Raw genomic sequence first — 10,692 nt, 5'->3', positions numbered from 1 at the left:
TATCCTGCCTGAATCAGTGTTCTCCAGAGGAACAGGATGAGTAAATACTGAATTCATATTTATTTACATTTTATTATGTTTCATCTTAGTTATAATATAACATTTATTATGCTTATATTATAATAATATTAATATATAGCACATTTATAATATTATCATATGATCATATTATATATTAATCATATACTAAAATATAAATTCATTATATATTATATCAATTATAAGATATAATATAATAAAAATTTAATACTTATAGTAGAATGTATAATTTCTAATATCGTATATTTCTAATATAATATAGCATATTTGTAATATAGTATTATAATAATATTATTATTATAAAATATTGTAATTGTTATAAGGAAATGGCTCGCACTCTTATGGAGGCTGGCAAATCCAAAATCTACAGAGCAGATGTCCCAGTCCAAGTCTGAAGGCTGGCAGGCTGTTATTGAACCTGGAAGAGCTGATTGATGTCCCAGTTCAAAGGCCATCATTCAGAATGATTCTCTTTTATTCAGAGAAGAGTAAGCCTTTTGTGCTATTCAAACCTTCAACTGGTTGGATAAAGCTTACCCAGCATTAGGGAAGACAATCTGCTTAACTCAAAGTTCACCAATTTAAACATTAATCTCATCCCCAAACACCCTAACAGAAACACCCAGAGTAGTATTTGACCAAATATCTGGGTACCCTTATACCCAATTAAATAGACACATAAAAGAGTAACCATCAAACCACTGAAAATGTCAATAGTGCTGTGGTTGAGAAATTTTGATCCAGAATCATTCTAGGCATGTAATAAATGCTCAAAAATGTTTGTTGGTGGAATACAACTGTCTCGTGTTCATGTTAAGACAAACAATGGCTCAAAGTGGGGTATGGTGCTCTGGGGATTCGTGGAGGAGATGGGCCAGGTAGAAACTTGTAAATATGGATGGAACTTGGGTGGACAGGGAGGTCCATTTCAGAAATGGGAGAAACCATATGAGCATGGTGCATGCAAGAAGCCAGGAGGACTAAATCCCATCAGCTAAAACCCTAAAGAAATACTCTGGGATCTTAGACTAGAACTCATCATGAAATTTGAATGAATGATGTGGTCTTGTTTTTAAACCAATTGAAATTATGTGTTTTGGGGGAGGAGAGTAGAAGAAAATGCATCTTGAGCACCATTTATATTTATATAAATAGTGCTGCTAATTTATGGGGCTTCCCAGGTGGCTCAATGGTAAAGAATCCACCTGCCAGTGCAGGGGATGCAGGTTTGATCCTTGGGTTGGGAAGATCCCCTGGAGGAGGAAATGGCAACCCATTCCAGTATTCTTGCCTGGGAAATCCCATGGACAAGGGAACCTGGCAGACTACAGTCCATGGGGTTGCAGAGTCAGACAGGACTTAGTAACTGAGCGCACACACACACACACACACACACACCACATATTTATATTAGCACATTTTACACATGAAGGCACTGAGACAGTGAGACATTAACCACACAGTTTGGAGATTTTTGCTTTACAAGTGTGGCAAATGTGCTTACTTCTGACTGCTGACATGAGTTGTATGTTACTAGAGACAATACCATTAATGCATGGGCTCTGGAGCCAGGGCATGTGGGCTCAGACTGGCTCCACCACTTAGTAGATCACAACTTTGGGCAAGAGGCCAAACTTGTGAATATTAAACAAGTTCATAAATATAAAGCAGGCAGAACAGGGCCAGACAGGCACATAGAAAATGCTCAGTCATGTTGACTGTTCATATTATCATCATTCATTTTAATCCCAGTCCTTAGCCCCAGCAATAAGGTTCTGCCAGATTCCTGCCCATTTAATAAACGTCAAATCGTCTGGTGGCAAAACTGAGAAGGCATTAGCAAGTCCTTTGCAGGACTTTCCTAACTGATTTCAATAGAATACTTTCACAGATATCTCAAAATGTGATTTCAACTGCACCGCTTGGGTTTAAAACATTTTCTCCTGCAGCCTCCATATTAAGCCTGTAGTTCAGACAAGCAAACAGTAAAACAAGCATGTACAAGCTGCTGCTCTGAGTAGCCAGCTGAGAAATGATGCCGCCCAGAGGGGTGTGTGTGAGAAAGAGAGAGACAGAAACACAGATGTGGGGAGGGGGAGAAAAGGAGGATGTGTGCCAGACAAGTTGGGGTTTCTGAGCACAAAGCATCCGGCTGCAGGTGGCAGAGACTCTCACATTTCCAGCGACTGGCACCTTTAATGTAACTTCTGTGTCCAATTTGCAAAACAAACAAATAGCAACAACAACAAAAACCCCCACAGTGTGTAGGGAAGAGGGGGGACTCGCCATCAAAATTAACTCCATGGCTTTTTCAAAGGCTCATCAAATAGGGAAAGATCCACAGGGCAGTCCTAAGCTACTGAGGAGGCTGGAAGTCCTGCCAATGAAAAGAACTGGGCAGACTGAACCTCGAAAACAGACACTGATGGGAGCCATGATGGCTGCCTTCAAACAGCTGACGGGCAATGGTATGGATGGGAATTAAATATGCCATGTGTAGAATCCAGTTGCAATGAGCAGGTACAAATACTATCTTCCTACTACTTAGAATAGTATAAAAGTGCAATTCACTATCAATGGGTAGAGAGTTCCCTGTCATTAGAGTGATACAGGAAGAGGGTGAATAATCATTTGAGGATAATCATTACAGGGTAGTGATTTCATACTTTAAAGTGATTTCTAATTATAGAGTTCACAAATTTAAAACTTACATTGCCTATTTGGATGTGAGGTTTAGATTTTTGCTTATTTTCTTTACCTTCCTTAAACTTAATTCTATACTAGTGATAGAAAAGAGTTCTATTTCCAGATTCAGTTCTTGTTGGTTGTTCCTGGCTGCCTAGAACACTGTGTAATGTGATAGGTTGGTGACATCTGCTAAGAACAAAAGAAAAAGCAAAGGAGTTTCATTTTTCATTCTTATTGTATATGCAGCAGCTATAATATATAATAAGGATAATATTTTTAAACTATTTTTAATCTAATTCTCGACGAGCAAAAATATTCCCTTTCCATCTTTTCTTTCCATTATGTGGGTTAGGACATGTGGATTACTGCCTCAGAGAAAGGGCAGTAGGCTGGACCCACCTAGATCAAAGAGTCCTTAAGTAGGAAAGAAGAAAGTTACAACGTAGAACAATTCCCAACAGACAGAAGAGAAAGTAGAGACCTTTCTGGGAGAAAGTGGAAGGTTCTGGAAAGGATAAACCTGGGAACAAGTAGCTGCCTGAGACACCCCCTACTTCTGAGCCTTAACTCAGGGCAGGGAGTGGGGACAGATAGAAACTCTGAGGGGAAAGAAGGAAAAGCTGAATCCAGAGCAGATCCAGTGCCCTTCCCATTTAGAATTCCTGGGGAGAGCACCTTGTCCTACACTGGGTCACCATGGGGCAGCCACAATATGCAGAGATGACAATGTGGGATGTGCAGAAAGACAGAGGTCTGGACTCAGTGCCCTGAACATCTCTGTTCATACAGAGTGTCTGGAAGTTCCCACCTCACAAGGGTTAAAGAAGGATGCAGAGTTGAGAGCAAGGGGCCCACCTTGGGTGGCCATTGTGAGAGGCCAAGTGACAGATGGAGAGTGTGGCTGATACTCAGAGGATCTATAAGGCCAGTAAGGTTTGAAACAGGGTCAAATAAACAGGGGGTGCCACCAAGCCCTGAGGGTGCCAAGACAGCAGAGCCCAAGTTACACCACTGTGGTTGTGCCTACACAGATACACAAGGACAGAGGCCAGGTGGACTCCAGACGGAGGTGAGAGGAAGCTGGTAGAAAAGCAGTGTTCCGGCCAGGAGCCTTTCCCTACAGGACGTGACGATGGGATGCTTTCCTTGCTCAGAGGCATCGGGGGCTGGGGAAGGGAGGGGACACAGGCTAAAAGCTCTGCCAAGTGAGCCTAAACTTTAAACTGACTAACTGCTCCAAAGGTCTTTATAACCCAGGAAAGACTGAGTTCCCTTCCATTAGCAAGTGTAAGTCATTGTGGAAGACATGGTCAAGATGGAACTGCTTTTTCCAAACCTGAGCTTGACTATTTCAGCATCTCTGCCACCTCCCTCATACATATACACACACACATACATATGCTAACACACACACACATACACAGTCAATCACTCAAACCTGACAAGATTAGCTAGAACAAAGGTCTGGAAGACTTCTCAAGAACAGAGGAAAAGAAATGAAAGGACTGGGTATGCAGGAGCAATGGCAGGAAAGAATAAGAGGGAGAGATCCACCTGAAGGATAACAACTAGCACTGCTGAATGCTGCCCATGGAACAGGCCCTTTGCATGCTCACTGCTCCAAGCATCGCCAGGAGACAAGCAATGCAGCTGTCAATGGAGCCTGCTAGAAATCCAGTTAGCAGCTCTACTGTGCCTCTATTTTCCCTTCTTCTTTCCAGCTTTATTGAGATAAATAGACATATAATACTGTGTAAGTTAAAGGCATTCAATGTGATGATTTGATGCGTATATTGTTTACCATATACATATTCATATATATGTTTACCACAATAGGTTAGTTAACATATCCTTCATGTCCCATAATTACAATTTTGTTATTGTTATGATGAGAACATTTAAGATTAATTCTCTTAATAAGTTTCAAGTACACAATATAGAATCATTAACTATAGTCGCTATGCTGAAATTAGCTCCCCAAACTTACTCCTCTTATAACTACTGGAAGTTTGTGCTATTTGCCCATCTTCTTTTCCCCATCTCCCCTGCCCTCCAGCACGTGGCAACCACTGCCTACTCTGCTTCTATGAGTTTGGCTTTTTCAGACTCTACGTATAAATGAGATCAGACAATATTTGTGCTTCTCTGTCCCTGCTGCATCTTAGCATGATCCCAACTGATCTGTATTGACATGTGAGTTTGAGAGGTACTACTAAACATGATTTAACACAATCAAATCAACAATTCTATGAATTAAAGAGTATTCTCTTCATTTTGCAGATGAGCAAACTGAGACCCAATCAAGATCATATATGCACCAAGTGGTAGAACCAAGACACCAACTCAAGTAATCTGACTCCAGAGCCCACCCCCTTCTCTGTATCAGAAACTTAGGCTTCTTCAGTGTTTTTTTTCTGGTCAAATGAGTGTTTACAATTGCACTGATGCATGCCTGAATATTTTGGATTGGTCTGTGGAGTTACAGCAGTGACAAGATTTCCTGTTCCAATACATTTTGCAAAGAAAAACACCAGATATTCATGATTCAATCCATGCCCAGGATTCTGTATGATCAGAGCCCCCTGTATTTTAAGCTTTTGGGCAATTCATAGCTATCATGTCTAAATTGTTCTGCTTGTTCTAAATTTGCCCTGCATGTGTACCTTTCAAGAATAGTTCTTTTAGCTGATAAACCCCTGTTTTTAAATGCAAATGTGTTTTGAAATATATCTGTTCAATCACTTCTCCCTCAAAATCATACTATAGCTGAATTACTCCAAAGGAATCTGTACTGAAGCAGGGAACATTTTCAAGCATAATCCTGTGGTGCTTTTCATCTAGAAAGGTGACTAACAGCTTGCATAAACTTATACCCAGACTTAAATCTTAAAATCCCTGTGGAGTTTGTAAGGGGCGTTGAGAAAGCAAGCCAAACCTGGGAAACAGAAATGTCTTTGCATGCTGACTTATCTACCAGTCACGAAACCAGTCCAATTTAAAATTTCTGTTACTCCTTTCAGCTCCACAACCTCTATTTTCCTGACAGTGAGTTTAAAAAGACTCTTTCCTCTGTTAAGAAAAATAAGAAATGGCTCCTGGCCAGGACATGTTAATTAGATCACGCAAGGTGACGATAAAGGATCTGAAGATGAAACCCATGCATTGCCACCTGATATGAAGTGAGTAATTATAAACATATGTTTGGAAAAATGAATGAAATCTAGCCTTGGGTCTGGAAATTATCCAGCCCTGTGACCTTGGGGAACTCAGTCTCCTCTCCAGGTTCATTTTTTGGGGAGGGCCTCAATGATTTCCTAAGACTCCTTTCAGCTTCACAGTCTCAGATTTTAAATCAGACCTTAATTATGTGCTAAGTAAAGTGTATCACACTTAATTTGAAGGATGGCATACTGACAAAGATAGTTAAAAAGATGACAAGGCAGTGTGGAAACTAGTCATTACATAATACGGAATACAAAATGTTGTTTATACTCTTTAAAGCTACATAAGATTCTGTGTGCATGTGAACAGAAGCTGGAAGGAAAGAGGGAACAAAAAGAACAGAATGAGATCATGGGTGGGTGAAATTTCTTTATATTTTGATATTCATTAACTTGCTGTTTGATGTTAAAAAACCACACTTCATATTCTATGGAAAAACTACTTGGTAGTTTATTTTCATTTATTTTCTCAGCTTCTAAGGGGATGTTAGCCCGGTTGATCTCATTGTTATCTATGGATTGTGTCACTTTTTAGAGCTCAATAGTGTTTCCAAAGTGGTCACACACCTGTGCTGCCGATGGGTAGATCCCCATCTTCTCAGCCCAAACCTACAAACAATTCCTGTGCTTGCATTCACCTCCACTGCTGGCTGAGAGAGGACAGGTTTTGCACATAAGGATTCATCAGAGCAGTGCTCAGCTGCTTCAGTCATGTCCAACTCTGTGCAACCCCATGGACTGTAGCCCGGTAGGTTCCCCTGTCCATGGAATTCTCCAGGCAATAATACTGGAGTGGGTTGCCATTTCCTCCTCCAGGGAATCTTCCCAATCCAGGGATCAAACCTGAGTCTCCTATGACTTTTGCATTGCAGGCAGATTCTTTACCATATGAGCCATTAGGGAAGCCCCTCAATCAGAGCACCACAGATGGAAGCACGCCGTGCAGTTTGCTCTGCCCTTCCTCTGAGGTAGTCCATTTGGAGTATCTACCTTGTTCATAAAGAAGCCGTTCACTGTAGATCCTTGATCCACAACCAAGGGCCCCAGTAGTCACTTTGAACAATATATCTCTGCTCCCCACCATGGCAGCATCTGATTGGACCAGTGCTGAGCACCTGATCCATGATGGCCAATCAGAGCCTCTTTGCCAGACACCTGAAACTGGGACTAAGAAATAGTATCTCTTGAGATGGCTAAAACCAAAACCTGTCAGCATGTCAGCTTGGGTGTTTTGGAATACAGTAAGTCCCCTACATGTGAACCTTCAAATTGTGAACTTTCAAAGATGTGTACGTGCGTTCCATCAATGTCAGGCCTAAGTGAAACTGCAGCTTGCCCTCCATCTTCTATGGCTGATGATCCTCCAACTCTACCACCCTTGCCTCCTCTCCCTCCTCCAGTTAGTTAACTCTTCTTGACTGTGCATTCAATGCCAGCCCCTAAATGCCAGCGGTTTTACTGTACTACTGTACTGTTCAAGGTGCTGTACTGTAAGATTAAAAATGTTTTCTATACCTTTTGGTTTTGTTTACGTGTTATTTGTGTGACAAGTATTACAGTATGGTACTATATAGCTGATTGCGTTAGTTGGGTACGTAGGCTTACTTTGTTGGACTTAAGAACAATTTGGACATATAAACACACTCTCAAAATGGAACTCATTCATATGTAGGGTAAGTATTTATTACAGTAAACATTTTTGTTCACCCAAGTAGATTGTAAAAGCAGAGGAAGCTCATAAAGGGAACAAAATGCTAGTGGGGAGAGATTGAGTTTATATGCCTTTTTGCTTCAGTCCCTTCCTCAAGGATGCTGCAACTTGCCCTTGGGATCCTTAACTAACGGCTCCTTTCAGCTTAAGCAAGGCAGCTGGTTTCTATAACTCGTAATGAAAATTGTCCTAATACAGTTGCCCTCCCTCCATTTATCTGTGGGACCCTCCCAGCAAGCCATACTAGTCCCGGTGTAATCTGGTGCTGCAGAGAGCCCCAGCTTTGTAGCCCGCACACACCCTGGCCACAGGGGGCCTCAGCTGATACTGCCCAACACCTCACTGCCTGTGATCTCTGGGCCTTGCTGGCTGCTCTGCCTGAAAATGTCTTCCAGTCACTGAGCTGCATCCCTAGCCTGCAGGAGTAAGTAGGTAAAAAGCTGTCTGCAGGGGTCCGCTTGCTTCCTGCCTTTCTTCAGCCTTGCATATGATTAAAGCACTCACGCTGAGTGCTGCCTGGGATGCTGGGCACTGCTCTTTCTGATCACGCTAGCCAGAACAGACTGAGATTTCAGAGAGCAGGCCCTCCTGGGAAGTGGAGGGAGACAGCTCTTGTTGCTGCAGCCTGAGATGATGCTGTTTTCATTAGGTTTTGCTGCATCCTTTATTTATAAGGACTTCCTGGGCATCCAGGTTAAAGGCTGGCAGTGCCCAGCATCCCCACGATTAATGAGGAATCAAGAGCATGGTGAAAAATGTGTATCTGGGGAGGTTTCTGCATTCCAGGGAACAACAAGTGAAAGAAGAGAGCTTCTCTGAAAATGCCAGGGGAGAGGAATAACTTGCTTCCCAAAAGATTTTCTGAAGAGCAGCAAATGTGCACATTTCAATTCTGCCTAGTTGAAATGAAGGGCAAGTCATGATCGTAGACATTATACAGTACAGGCACAGTGCACCAGAAAAGTCAGCTAAGGTAGGAGGCATTATCATCCCTGATTTACAGACAAGGAAACTGAGGTTCAGAGGTTAAGTAACTTGCTGAGCTTACGCAGAGACCAAGTGGGCCTCTGGGTGCAAAGCTAGTCACCTGGTCCCAGTGACAACCATCTAGTTCAGTTCAGTTAAGACACTCAGTCGTGTTCGACTCTTTGCGACCCCATGCACACCAGGCCTCCCTGTCCATCACCAACTCCAGGAGTTTACTCAAACTCATGTCCATTGAGTCAGTGATGCCATTCAACCACCTCACTCTCTGTCGTCCCCTTCTCCTCCTGCCTTCAAACTTTTCCAGCATCAGGGTCTTTTCCAATGAGTCAGTTCTTCACGTCAGGTGGCCAGAGTATTGGAGTTTCAGCTTCGGCATCAGTTCTTCCAATGAATATTCAGGATTGATTTCCTTTAGGATGAACTGGTTAGATCTCCTTGCAGTCCAAGGGACTCGCAAGAGTCTTTTCCAACACCACAGTTCAGAAGCATCCGTCTAAGGCAGTGGTAATCAGAATGTTCCCCAGACCAGCGGCATCAGCATCACTTAGGAGGAACTGGTTAGAAAGGTAGATTCTTGGCCCTTAGTCCTAAATCAAACAGTCTGGTGTCAGGACCCAGCAAGCTGGGTGTTAACAAGCCCTCCACAGGATTCTTCTGTGCTCTAAATTGCCCTGATCTAATGTGGGTCTCAGCGCAGCTGTGACAAGTACCACTGACTGAAACCACCCACCCTGGCCAGGCTGTTGTAACCACATGCATGAGTTCTCTTACAACAGGAGGTGCTGGTAAGGAACAGGGAATTAACAAGCTACCACCAACTGGAAGAATTTGGGAAAGTGCAAAAGAAAGAGGAAATGCCAGTCCATATGTCCTGCCAACCTCCCAGAATCCTACTCACTGGAATCCATCTTGGCTGAGTGATGTGCAGGCTACCAAGAAGAATCTTGAGTCAGAACGATTGATCAAAGACAACCTGGAAACTAATCCCATCACCATGAAACCTGAGGCTGTGAGCCACGTGGCAGAGCAGTCCTCCTGGGTTCTCTTACCCTGCTGCTCTCCACCCAGGCATCCTTCCCAATAAAGTCTCTTGCTTTGTCAACATGTGTGTCTCTTCGGACAATTCATTTCCAAATGTTAGAAGACCCCACTGTTGGGCTCTGGAGAGGGTGCCCCTTCCTGCAACATAGCCACATCAGCATCACCTAGGAGCTCATCAGACATGCAGACTCTCAGGCACTACCCCAGATCCAGTGAGTGGGAGTCTTCATTTTAACATCTCCAGTGACACACATTAGAGCTGAAGACTTAAGGAGCAAGCAGTTACCATTTGCTACCATGTCATTTCAATCCTGTTTGAAGTCCAGAAAATGAGTAGGAATGGGGGAGACTACTCTGGGAGGGAAGATGATGAGATTGTTGAAGGTTCCTTGGTGCATGGGTGATACCTCTTTTCTCTCTTTTACTTCATCATGTAAGGAGGTAATTTAGTGTGACATCTTGTTTGTTTTTTATACTCACATGAAAATCCCTTTCTCGAGATGCTCAAAGTGATTTTATTTTGAAGCACTCTTTTTATTAAGCTGGGGCCATACTTACATGGATGCAAACACAGGGGCTCCTCCAAACCCTGATGAGGTCAAGGGAAATCAGAAAGGGACATTCACTCATGCATGCTTCCTCCTTCCTAACAGAACCTGCTCTCTACCCTACTCAGTGCAGCCATGCTTCAGAGTGTCTCATTGCTCCCAGACCCAGAGTATGCACTGCTTGGTCTACAGAAATGAGTCAGGGACTTCCCCGGTGTCCAGCGGTTAACAATCCACCTTGGAATGCAGGGGATGTGGGTTTGAGCCCTGGTCAGGGAACTAAGATCCCATATGCTGTGGGGTAACTAAGCCCATGTGCCACACCTACTGAGCCCACATGCTCTGGATCCAATGAGCACTGCAGCTAGAGAAGCCTGCATGCCACAAAGAAATCCTGCATCCCACAACTAAGACCCAACGCAGCCAAATAAAAACATAAATACTAAAAAAAAGAAAA

The 10,692-nt window shown here is 43.0% G+C and overlaps 2 long non-coding RNA genes across 2 annotated transcripts; both read left to right on the top strand.

Annotated features, from left to right (window-relative positions):
• The first annotated feature begins 4,339 nt into the window (after nt 1-4,339).
• Nucleotides 4,340-5,901, top strand: LOC129621410 (uncharacterized). Its single transcript, XR_008699332.1, has 3 exons — nt 4,340-4,480; nt 5,008-5,074; nt 5,748-5,901. It is a non-coding gene; the product is annotated as an uncharacterized LOC129621410 (long non-coding RNA).
• A 1,397-nt stretch (nt 5,902-7,298) lies between these two features.
• On the top strand, nt 7,299-9,750 carry LOC129621405 (uncharacterized). The gene is made up of 2 exons (XR_008699326.1): nt 7,299-8,091; nt 9,423-9,750. It is a non-coding gene; the product is annotated as an uncharacterized LOC129621405 (long non-coding RNA).
• The last annotated feature ends 942 nt before the right edge of the window (nt 9,751-10,692 follow it).

This window comes from Bubalus kerabau, chromosome 10, assembly GCF_029407905.1.
Source record: "Bubalus kerabau isolate K-KA32 ecotype Philippines breed swamp buffalo chromosome 10, PCC_UOA_SB_1v2, whole genome shotgun sequence".
NCBI lineage: Eukaryota > Metazoa > Chordata > Mammalia > Artiodactyla > Bovidae > Bubalus > Bubalus kerabau.
Note: the sequence above shows the minus strand (reverse complement) of the source record. Positions and strands in the feature narration are given on the sequence as shown.